Source organism: Balaenoptera physalus, assembly GCF_965194825.1.
Source record: "Balaenoptera physalus genome assembly, chromosome: 11".
Taxonomy (NCBI): domain Eukaryota; kingdom Metazoa; phylum Chordata; class Mammalia; order Artiodactyla; family Balaenopteridae; genus Balaenoptera; species Balaenoptera physalus.
This window is the reverse complement of record NC_138896.1, coordinates 56873625-56886332: the sequence shown is the minus strand read 5'-3', so window position 1 is coordinate 56886332 and position 12708 is coordinate 56873625. Positions and strand designations below refer to the sequence as shown.

General features: G+C 44.9%; 1 protein-coding gene and 2 long non-coding RNA genes across 5 annotated transcripts in view; 1 reads left to right on the top strand and 2 right to left on the bottom strand.

Moving 5' to 3' along the window:
- TGFBR2 (transforming growth factor beta receptor 2) overlaps positions 1–12708 on the bottom strand; it is a 94846-nt gene that overhangs the window by 36202 nt on the left and 45936 nt on the right. The window lies entirely within an intron of this gene.
- The window catches only part of LOC309638784, an 88853-nt gene that overhangs the window by 30785 nt on the left and 45360 nt on the right, over positions 1–12708 (top strand). For 2 of the 3 annotated variants that reach the window (XR_014251288.1, XR_014251289.1), the window contains one exon: positions 7420–10193. The exons of the other annotated variant lie outside the window; for it this stretch is intronic. This is a non-coding gene — a long non-coding RNA (uncharacterized lncRNA). Of the gene's footprint in view, positions 1–7419; positions 10194–12708 lie in introns of those variants that run through there. 3 annotated transcript variants of the gene reach the window in all.
- LOC309638786 lies at positions 3713–7433 on the bottom strand. Its single transcript, XR_014251295.1, has 2 exons — positions 6466–7433; positions 3713–5189 (listed from the first exon to the last, which is right to left on the bottom strand). It is a non-coding gene; the product is annotated as an uncharacterized lncRNA (long non-coding RNA).

Genomic DNA, 12708 nt, shown 5'->3' with positions numbered 1-12708 from the left:
GTAGGTTATTTCAATGTCACACAAACTCAGTGAATAGGAAAAGCGTTCTCTGAAAATAGGACAACCAAAAGCAGACAAAAAGAATGTAAGAAAATTACAGAAGAATCTCACTCGTGTACCATGATTTAAAAAAACGAATTCTAAATAAAAATGGCAGCAACCCAAATCCAGTCGAGGGTATAAAATAAAAAGTATTATTTTAAATTAAAAACAAATATGCAAAGAAAACAACTCCTATCGCTGACCACATTAATAATTTAAATGAGAAAAGAACTGTATGATCAATTCAGTAGATACAGAGAAAGTATATGACAAAGCTAAAGGCCTCCGTAAGGAATATATATACCAACAATCCTCAGCAAACCTTACTGTAATGGGGACATTTTAAATGCATTCCTTTGAAAAACAGTTCAGGCACTGAGGCCAACTGTAGCTATTTCTAGTCAACATGAATTACAGATCCCAACCAACCAGCACAGTAAGGCAAAAGGGGGGAACCTGCCGTACCAGGTAAAAAAGGTCTATACATCGACAGCCTCATCTCACCTGGTCCTTTACACCTGTGCAGTGTTTCTTAGTCTCCAGATGTCACTGTGCCCGCTCATCTACTGTACACACAGATCCACTGACAGGTGGCCGCTTTTCTGATGAGATAATTTATATTTAAAGGATGATTTGATATCGGGAAGACAGGAAGTTCACAATATTAAAAGCACTCTTACATTCAGTCCCAAAACCCTATTATTTCCAAAGAGACTAACACAAAGTACATTTTTTTTAATAAATTTATTTTATTTATTTATTTATTTTTGGCTGCGTTGGGTCTTTGTTGCTGCATGCAGGCTTTCTCTAGTTGCAGCGAGCGGGAGCTACTCTTTGCTGTGGTGCACAGGCTTCTCATTGCAGTGGCTCCTCTTGTTGCAGAACACGGGCTCTAGGCATGTGGGCTTCAGTGGCTGAGGCATGTGGGCTTCAGTAGCTATGGCACGCAGGCTCAGTAGTTGTGTCTCACGGGCTCTAGAGTGCAGGTTCAGTAGTTATGGCGCACGGGCTTAGTTGCTCCGCAGCATGTGGAATCTTCCCAGACCAGGGATCGAACCCATGTCCCCTGCATTGGCAGGTGGATTCTTAACCACTGTGCCACCAGGGAAGCCCACAGAGTACATTTTGTTAAAAGAGCTTATTTGAGGATTTTTATCCCAAGTCTCCTGTATATCCCCAAATCATCTCTCTTTGCCACGCTGTGTTTGCTGCCGGGGGTTTAAGGTCACATTTTGTGCAGGATATTACATGCTTTCCAAGTCTACAATCTAAGTGATATACTTTCACATTACTTCTTTGCCTCTAAACCATGATATGTCCAGACACCACACTGAGCTGAGATTCGATTTCATGATTTTCTCAATGCACACAGAGAAGTTGCCTTTTTTGACAATTTGAAGAAAAAAAAATAGTTCTAGACTCAAACAAGTAATATTTTATCAGGCAATGGAAAGCCCTAAGAATAATCAAAGCAGATTCTGCAATTCAAAAATTGACCGATACCGGGAATTCCCTGGTGGTCCGATGGTTAGGACTCTGTGCTTTTACTGCCGAGGGCCTGGGTTCCATCCCTGGTTAGGGAACTAAGATCCCACAAGCCATGCGGTGTGGCCGGGGGGAAAAAAAAAATTTACAGACACTAGTCTGTATACTTAGAGGTAGTATAAGTTGGTTTTTAAGAACTTGGGACTCTGAAGCTTTTGCACAGCAAAGGAAACCATAAGACAACCAAAAGACAACCCACAGAATGGGAGAAAACATCTGCAAACGAAGCGACTGACAAGGGATTAATCACCAAAACATGCAAACAGCTCATGCAGCTCAATATCAAAAAAATAAACAACCCAATTAAAAAAGGGGTGGAAGATCTAAATAGACATTTCTCCAAAGAAGACATACAGATGGCCCAAAAGCACATGAAAAGATGCTCGACATTGCTAATTATTAGAGAAATGCAAATCAAAACTACAATGAGGTATCGCCTCACACTGGTCAGAATGGCCATCATCAAAAAGTCTACAAACAATAAATGCTGGAGAGGGTGTGGAGCAAAGGGAACCCTGCTACACTGTTGGTGGGAATGTAAATTGGTACAACCATTATGGAGAACAGTATGAAGGTTCCTTACAAAACTAAAAATAGAGCTACCGTATGATCCAGCAATCCCACTCCTGGGCATATATCCAGAGAAAACCATACTTTGAAAAGATGTATGCACCCCAATGTTCACTGCAGCAACTATTTCCAATACCCAGGACATGGAAGCAAACTAAATGTCCATTGACAGAAGAATGGGTAAAGAAGATGTGGTACATTTATAACGGAAGATTACTCAGCCATAAAAAAGAATGGAATAATGCCATTTGCAGCAACATGGATGGACCTGGAGATTATCATACTACATGAAGTAAGTCAGGTAGAGAAAGACAAATATCGTATGACATCACTTACATGTGGAATCTAAAAAAATGATACAAATGAACTTATTTACAAAACAGAAACAGACTCGCAGACTTTGAAAATAAACTTATGGTTACCGAAGGGGAAAGTGCGGGAGAGGGGATAAATTAGGAGTATGGGATTAACAGATGCAAACTACTGTATATAAAATAGATAAACAACAAGGACCTACTGTAGAGCACAGGGAACTATATTCAATATCTTCTGGTAACCTATAATGGAAAAGAATCTGAAGAAGAATATATATGTATATATGTATAACTGATTCACTTTGCTATACACCTTAAAGTAACACAACACTGTAAATCAACCATACTTCAATTTTTTTAGAAAAACAGGTAGAAGGCTTTGGAGGGAGTCAGTCTGGCTGCGCTGAGAGAAGGGAAGGCAGATGCTTTTTGGCTGTCTGGTTTGGTTTCTGTTTTCCCAGAGACAAAATTCAGTTTTATCACATCTAGTGAAGTTGGACCCAGTTATAATAAAGAAAATGATGAAAGTGAACAAAAGGTACTGATATCCGCTAGACGTTTACTGGCTATGTTCCAAGTATGTTCATTTGACAGACAAAGGGAGCATTACTGAGTCACAGCCCTAGCCGGGCACAGACACATGGGGATCCCTAGAGGGAGAGATACAGGATTTCTTAAGGAGCAAAGCAAATTGCCTCCTTATTCTGTGACACTCCACATCCTATCAGCTTTCCTCTGTTACTGCCCCCCATCTCTCACTCACACACACACCCCAATCCATCATACTGTATACATACTTTCTAACTCGGGAGTTCCAATATTTTGCATATTTTCTGGTGGCACGGTACAAGAGGGATCTCTTGGTGCCTCCAGGCCAGCAGTATCAGCAGGCAGCATCTGGGAACTTACTGGAAACGCAGAATCTCAGCCCTGTCTTACACTGCTGACTGCAGAATCTGCATTTTATAAAGTTTTCTAGGAGATTCATTTACACAGTAAAGTTTGAGAAGCACTGCTTTAGCAAACATCCCTTGGGATTCTGCCACAGAGTTGTTTCCCTCTTACAGAGAAAATTCACAGTGGACTTGCTTGCAAAGCCCTAGGGCAATTGTATTCAGGGCTAGCCAATGAGAAAATGGTCCGTAAGAATGTTCTAGTCAAATGAACTTCAAGAGGAGTGTAGAATGAGATATAATTCCCCATCCATCATCTCAAGAAAAAGTAACAATTAAATTCAGGCAAACAATAAAAAATCATTTTAATTAAACAACAGGACAGTAGCTCACCGGGCATGCAGGGCTTAATTTAACTTCCAGCATATGGACAGCACTGTTTGACATTCTAGACAGACTTTGAGAATACATTTTCCCCAAATGATGGAAGAATTCTTCTTTCCAGTCCATTTGATTGTTTTATTCCCATTGTACATATTTCAAAACTAAGCTATTGCCTCACCTCACATCCCATTGCAGAGTCTCCTTTAGGTTATTTCCTCCCTACCTCTCTCCCCAATAAAAGGGTCTTACATGTAGTCTAATCCAGTATGACAACCTCTTCCAGAATATTCCTGAAAGGTACAGAGGAAACCTCTGTCATAAGTGTTACGACAGAGGGATTCCACTCCTCTATAAATCATACCATAATCTAACTCCAATAGACCTATTAGGAGAAAGTCTCAACATTGGGATATTTTGAAATATATTCTTTATAATCAAATATGGCCTTCCCGTAAGTCCACTTACTGGCTTTCGTGCTATTCTCTAAAGCAAAAGACAATGCGATGACTCCTTCTTCTATGGGATGGCAGCTCTCAAACTGCTGTTTGGCATTTAACCCATTTCCCATTAAATGCTGTTTGGCATTTAACCCATTTCCCTAAATCATCTCATTTCTGGGCTGAACATCTCTGTCTTCTTCAGTCACTCCTAAAAAGGCCTATTGATCAGACCCTAAAGTCTGGCACGTTTATCAGACTCCCGCCTGCCAGCATGGAGCAGGCACCCCATACGTGCCGGGTCTAAGTATAAAGTGATCTGGTCTCTGAAATCATTCTTGCTTCTCGAGATTCTCTGTGACGTTTCACCAGACCCAGCTCCAACACGTGGGTCGTAACCCGTGTAGACAGGTAACGGTAGGACTCTCACGGTTCTGACCAATGAGCGCAGACTACTGCTGGTTTGTGCGCTCTCGTTTCCTTTTGATTCTCTCCACCAGGTCACCCCAATTTCAGAATGACCTTAACTCACCTCTAACCCCCCGGGGTCTTTATCGCCTGAGCAGATGCCAAGCCAGCTTTCTGACAAGCTGCTCTTTTGCCATCGACTGTGTGAACAGACAGGCCTGGCTTGACGTATATCTGTTCAGTTTCATATCTCGGTCATTTCAGGCAGTTAGAACCCTGATCCTGTCCCTGCCGTTAGGCATTCCTTCCCCTGTGCTGATCGTCCTTCCCACATGAAGAGAGAGCCTGAAACGTGCCAGGCTTTGCCCACAACACAGTGACACGTCCTATGAATATCTATCCTCCACGGGCTGACCTGTGCTCTCTGGAGCAGGATTTTTTCATTTCCTTCTCTGTGTTAGAGTCCTCTGACCACTAACTTAGCTTGGGCTTTGTTAAGATCCCCCAGCTGCCCCGATTCTCTCATTCTTGTCCTGGCTGCCTGTCTGGATCATATCTTCCACCCCGTCTAGGGGCCCTTCATGTTTTCAGGAAACCTGAAAACAGAGAGAGAGGGCTTGAGTTACCCCACTATCCTCTCCAACAGGGAGACCCGCCGGCTTTAGAAAAGCACATCAGTTATGCACATTATCAATACCTGTCACGTCACCGAAACACCTCCTGCCTTCTCTCTGGCTCCACCTGAACCACACTGTGGGTTGGGTTTTGGCACCCAGACCCTGCCATCCACACCTTCAGGTTGCAAATGTGCCTGCCCTGAATGTATCATTTCACCAGTTCTAAAACCTCAGATGCCTACCCAGCGAGGCCCGTGGCCTCGTTCTGAGGTACTTGCTTGTAAAGTGTGGCAAGCACAGTGACATCCTGTATTAAGGAATCCTATTATTCCCCAGGGAGGGGGGGACCCAGGTGTGAGTTTGCTTGTTTTTCTTCTCCTCTAACCTCGAGGGCTGAATTTAGCTACTTCCTGTGGTGGTTACTGCGCTCTAATTGTTACCATCCTCTTTCAAGTTATATGGGGAACATGATGAAAAATACAAAAAGATGTGGCAGAACAAACTGTCTTGAATTCAGTGGTTCCCAACATTGGCTGCATATTAGAATACCTTGGCGGGTTGTTTTTTTAATCCTGACACCAGGCCCCAGACCAATTAAATCTGAAACTGCAGGGCTAAGACCCAGTTAATGAGTCATTTTTAAAGCTTCTCAGGTGGTTCCAATGTGCAGCCAAGGCCGAGAACAACGACTTCGGCCTGACGGGAGACTGGGATGGGACCTGGGAAAAAAGAGAAGGCATGGAAGGAATTTTAATCACTAAATTTAGGATCCATTGTTCCTGACACTGGAGCCAGTGGCATGAGGTGTATGTATTTTTTTAAAGTAAAGAAGCAAATATGAATTGTTTCTTTAAAAGTTAATATTAGTTTTTATAAGGCATAATTATTGCTGGGAACACTGAGATTTTACATAATTAGCAAGGTGTAAGAGTTATTTGAGGATCAGAAAAGGTTTTCCAAGAGCCAGTCAGCCGGATGTCCAACTGGAGGTAAATACAGCCTCTGGAGTTCAGGACGGGAGGAAATGAGGGTCAGTTTCCCAGTGGTTAGCTAGCTCCAGTGTTTTTCCACTGGTGGGACACTGAGGTACTTGGAAAGTAGCAAACAATCTCCTGGACCCTTTTTGCCATCACCCATCTGTGTGTTGTTTACAGAACACGAGAAGGCCACTATGAGAGCAGAGACTGCAGACGTTTCACCACAGCTTCGCAGCAACGCCAGCCTTACTGGCTCAACTGATTAATTGGTCACTCACATCTAGGGGATGGGATTCGAGACAGACTGTGTCCTTAATGGATTCCACTCGGCTGTGATTCACGTCAGGATGAGGTTCCAGGGTAGAAATATTCACAGCTGGCAACCACATCTGGCCTCAGAGCATCTTTGTTTACTTTGCTGCTTAGGGGAAAAAGAAAAAAAAAAACCTACAGAAGCCAGTTGCTTTGCCTGAAGACACTTCAAATACACGTTAAGCCTCACTGGACTGAGTCACAGTGCCCTCTGGCATGCACAATCTTTATGATTTCCTTGGCCAGACATGGGGCTGTATTCAGGGATTCAGAGGATGCTTCTAACTCATTCACGACCCAAGTCTCCTTCAGCACTGAGTCATCCCCTCAAGTAACTGATTTCTCTTCCCCGGAATGAGACGAGTGACTTTAATGCATAATTTTCTTCCTCTTCTAACAACTTTTCTCCACCAAATTTCCACACTTAGGTTTCTTTTCCTTTTGCATTGAGACCAGAAAGTAAATCTGGTTTGTTTCTCTTGAAACAAAAAAGCACAGCTGGTGAGCCAGCTATTTTGAGTCGTGAGGGCACAGTTCAAAGGCAGCAGCACACCCAGAGCCCAGAGCTGCCAGAGCACCATCGTTCTGCTGGTTTCTCACACGCAGGAACTCAGACCTTCCCCCAAGGAGCCAGCTGCCGCATGCTGGAGCAGAACGAACACAAAATGCGACTGGAGAGAAAGGAGGCAGCACGTCCAAGCCCTCCCCGACTCAGAAGCCAAGAGGAGTCCGTAGCGTACGCAAGGCGCGTGATGCACCCCCGGAGTGGGTCTGCTGGATGGCGGGAAGCAACGTTATTAAGGTCACAACAGGTCCAGGGGGACCCAGCTGGCTGACATGATCTGCTAGCAAGTTAAACAGAGACAGGAAACCGCGTGTCTGATATTGTAAAAAAAAAAAATCATTTGTCTTCCTGCCAGCTTTAGGCCTGCAAACCAAAGAGGCTGTTTTCATTTAAAAGAAACTCGACAACAATGAGAAAGGAAAGATGGAGCCTTTGTGGCTACCAGGAGTCCCTGTCTCCTCGTCTCCTCGCTCTCAGCCTCTCCGGGTCCTGCGGGGCCTGCAGGCAGCTCGTGGGTCAGCCAGGAGCATTTAACCACAGCAGGTGAGCTCTGAGTCAGAGTGGTTTCTAGAGTCCTGGTTCCTAAGTTAACTAGATATAACTGACGTATTTACTGATAGTTCCATCCTGTAAAAAAAAAAAAAAATCTCATGCAACCTAGAGATAGACACAGTAGTAGGGGGAAGACCAAAAAAAAGTAAAAATGGGAGCTGGGATCGAGACAAATGGAAGGTAAATGTAGGAAAACAGGCAAGCAGGGGTGATGTCAGTATGCAAAGTACACGCCCACATATTTGCTAGAAGCATGACTCGAGCTTTTCTGGTAGGGAGAAATACAACAAAACATGGTCATGTATATCAGGGGTTGGCCTGAAGCCTTGTTTTGTAAACAAAGTTTTACTGGAACATGGTCCGTCCATTTGTTTACATACTGTCTGTGGCTGCAACAGAGGCTCTCTGGCCTGCAAAGCCCAAAATATTCATGAACTGGTCCTTTACCAAAGAAGCTTGCTGATCCCTGCTCTACTTGAAGCTCTATATGCTTCAAAGTGTCCTTAAGGTCAGAAGCAAGTATGTCCTCATGAGGGGAATAATCTTTCCAAAGCAGAGAGCTGAGAGAAATTTCTCCTGGCTTCCTCAGCAAGGTGACAATACAATGCAGAGGACAGCTTCCTTAGCAGCGTTCTTTACCGTGAACCTGTCCCTCTGATTCACAGGACTGTTGCTGATGATGGATGGTACTTACAGATGAGTCAGCAGAAGGAATTTTCAGGAAGGAGAATACAACACGGCATTGGTACAAAGTGCATCACTCATCTGGCTAAATCCAAAGACAAGACATTTGAATCTAGGGGAATAATAGTAACTCTTTACAGCCAAAATTTATTGCATAGTTGCTCTGTGCCAGGTACTATTCTAAGTTCCCTACATGAATAAACACATTTATCCTCACAAAAATCCTATTCAAAGTGAGCACTATTTCTATCCCCATTTTTCAGAGGGGAAAACTGAGGTAAATTGGTTCACCCAAGGGCAAACAACTCATAAATGGCTTAGCTGAGATCTGAACCCAGAAAATCTCACTGGGGAGAGCACGATCTTCTCAAAAGATGAGCATCCTGCTGAGCGTCATTTATAAAGCTCGTTCCTAACAAGCCCATGAATGGTACAGCCTCTGGTTGTGCTGCTTGCCCAGGACTGGCTGAATGGGGAGTCTGGGCACAGATTAGCACCCAGGCTTGTGTCCACAGCCTCACATGGGGGTAAGACTGTTGTTAACAGGCACCCCACACACACCTGAACGTGGAGGGTTGATGGTACTCCCTGAAAAAAGAGACAAGATTCTCCAACTCTCCTGTGGACAAATGGTGGAGAACCAACTGCGAAATCTTGGGAAATTCACACCACTCTCTAGAAATCCCTTTCTTTGTCAGTAAAATGAAAAGTTTGGACGAGCTAATTGCATGGGCTTCATTTCAGCATTAAAAAAGTTACGACTCCAAGAAGACTAAGATGACAAGTCTTGGCAAGGATGTGGAGAAAAGGGAACCCCTTTGCACTGTTGGTGGGAATGTAAATTGATACAGCTCCTATGGAGAACAGTATGGAGATTCCTTAAAAAACTACAAATAGAACTACCATATGACCCAGCAATCTCACTCCTGGGTATTTATCCAAAGAAATGAAAACAGGATCTCAAAGAGCTATCTGTACTCCTATGTTCACTGCAGCATCATTCATAACTGGCAAGACATGGAAGCAACCTAAATGTCCACCAAGGGATGAATGGATAAAGAAGATGTGGTGTATATACAATGGAATAGTATTCAGCCATGAGGAAGAGGGAAATCCTGCCATTTGTAACATCATGGATAGACTTTGAGGACATTATGCTAAATGAAATAAGACAGAGACAGACAAATACCTCATGGTATAATTCACATGTGGAATCTAAAAAAAAAAAAGCAAACTCACAGAAACAGAGAGTAAAACGGTGGTTGCCATGGGCTGGGGGCGGTGGGGGAAAGAAGGGGAGGTTGGTAAAAAGGTAAAACTTTCAGCTCTAAGATGAATGAGTGATGAGAATCTAGTGTAAAACATGGTGACTATAGTTGATAACACTGTCTTGTACAGTTGAAATCTGCTAAGAGAGTAGAACTTAAATGTTCTCACACACACAAAAAGGAAGATATGTGAGGTGATGGATGTGTGAACTGCCTAGATGGAGGGAATCCTTTCACAAAGTATGTGTATATCAAGTCACCATGATGTACACTTTAAATATCTACAACTTTATTTGTTAATTATACCTCAATAAATTTGAAAAAATGCTAGAACGTGACGTCAAAAAAAAGTTATGGGGGCTTCCCTGGTGGCGCAGTGGTTGAGAGTCTGCCTGCCAACGCAAGGGACACAGATTCGAGCCCTGGTCTGGGAGGATCCCACATGCCGTGGAGCAACTAGGCCCGTGAGCCACAACTACTGAGCCTGCGCGTCTGGAGCCTGTGCTCCGCAACAAGAGAGGCCGCGATAGTGAGAGGCCCGCGCACCGCGATGAAGAGTGGCCCCCGCTCGCTGCAACTAGAGAAAGCCCTCGCACAGAAACGAAGACCCAACACAGCCAAAAATTTAAATAATTAATTAATTAATTAAGAAAACAAAGCCAAGAGAATTACCCAAAATTGAGAAATATTAAAAAAACAACAAAAAATGTTATGACTCTAGGAAACAAGGCAACACACCTGAAAGCAGTTAGCACAGGTGGACCAACCACAGCAGGCTCTCACCCCAGGGCAGAGACCATTGCTACTGTTGTTCTAGGGATTTCCATGGTCTGGGCCTTGGGCATGGTGCCAGCTCCCCCGCACTTCAGCTAAGGAAGGGGGTGGGGCTCTGGCCTTGAAACCAAACTTTTCAGAGTCCAGGCTTGAGTTTAATGCTGATTGCCTTTCCCTCATGGCCATGGAGACTTGCCATTTCCAGAAGAAGCAGTTCAGCTGTAAGTCAGGAGGAAAGGTGGGATGGCCAGGGATCCAGCCATCTGGGAGCTGGGAGCAGTCCAGAAGCACACCTCCTTCAATCTGCCAAGTTACCATCCTAACCCAGCAGATGATGACAAACAACTGAAGAGCAAACTGATTCAGGCGAACTCCTTTTAACGCCTCCCTATTCCTTGTCCGGGGCTCCCCCGGGCTACCAAACAACTCCCTTGTATCAACAGATCCAGTTCAGAACAACATCTTGTGAAATGCTTCTTGAAGGTTTTCCTACATGTCTTCTTGCTTTGGGAAATAGTAGAGTATGATCCCATAGATAAAGTATGTGAACATTATCACGGAAACCAAAGAAATGTTCCTGAAAAGGCACCTCATCTTCTCTACTCGGAGCTCCAGGCCGGCACAAAGTTTGTAACGCATACAAAAAATGACTTCACTATCGCTATGGAAAAACACCCCCATTTCAGTGGGGAGTTCTGTTACACGAAAGGACGGAGTAAAGCATATTTAGCTCATTTCCAAATGACCAGGTTTAAGACCAAATGTATTCCTCTTGGGCTGACTGATCAGCTGGGCAAGTTACCAGCATGAAGCTAACAAGACCCATCTTTGGTTCTGTGGTTCCATTCCTAGCTGGGTGAGTTCACACCAGCGCTTTCACACTTCAGTGTGAGAACAGATCACCAAGGACACTGTTACAACACTGATACTGATGCAGTGGGTCCAGGAGGGCCCTGAGGTTCTGCTCTTCTACCAAGCTGCCCGGCAATGCTGCGGCTGGCCTGTGGACACTTGGAGTAGCGAGGGTTCCCCATTCAGAGAAGGGGTTCTCCCCAGCTAAGAGTGCACTCCTTATCCGGAGGAATGAGGGAGAATGGAGGCACCTACTGTGTACCAGCTGCCACGCTGGCCCTCCCAAGCTTCACCTCCTTCAATCCCCACGGCATCCCGAGGCCATAGGTATCACTATCCGCACTAAGTAGTCCACAGCGGCACAGCCATCCAATGAGGCGGCCACGCGGCCCAAAGCAGCTTTCTGCTGAGAAGAGGAAGAGGGAGTGAAGCCCTTTGGCAAGAACAGAACCGCGATCGCCCCGAGCACTGACCTGAACGGCGCTGTGAGTCCTCCCACTCGAATTTAGCCACCTCCTACTGTGATTCTGCGTCAAAATAGGAACAACGCGCCTAATGTGTGATATTATCCGACGATGGAGGGATGTGGTTAGCTCTGATTACACACTGTGGACTCGGTATGCTCCCCCTACCTCTGTGAAGGCACGTGGAGAAGACAGAAGCTGCTCGAGGCACGAGTTATAGCAACACAAGCCCCTCCCAAACTCTTGCAGCGCGGTACCGACCCTTGCAGCACGGCACATACACAGGAGGTCTGAGTGGCCTGCTGCACACTGTGGTCAAGTCTCCACCACAGACCTCAGTGCTGGCACACACCAGAGGGCCGGACGGGCCTGGCTTCACATCTCAGGGTGAGCAAAAGTCCCCATCGGATATAAACCCCCAAATAATACCAGCAGCTAACAGATGGGGCGCTGTCGTAAGCACTGCATGTAACAATCTAGCCGCACCCCACCCATCCCCCGTTTCAGTTCCATTTTACAGACTAGGAGACATCAGGTAACTGGCCCAATGTGGCAAAGCGAACAAGTGGTAGAATGGGCCTTAAAATTCCGGAAACCCACCACAGACCCATCTTAACCATTACACTAGACTGTTTATTTCGTACCTAAAACAAGCAGAAATCATCTCCTTGCCCGGCACTCTGCAAATGAAGCATCTTTACTGCACTTGGAAACCATTTATGAAATGAATAAAACGGAGTGGTTTTTTGGATTCTTCAAAGCTTAGTGAGCAATCCTACCCACATCATGACTTTGCGAAGTGGACATGTCATCTGCAAGTGAACAGGGAGCCGTTAGCTTGGGGTCCCCACCCCCATCCTGGGCTCACTTTGTCCAGGAGCCTGACAGGGCTTGTTTGACTGACAGCTGTCACCAGGACATCAATAAGGACCCAGACAAATGCCTTCTCTTCTAACCAGAATTGTAGGGCTTGGTGAGCTCAGGGGGAGATAATGACTTCCTCAGAATTCTACACATCTTTCACCAAGCAGGAATCATCAGACAGGACAG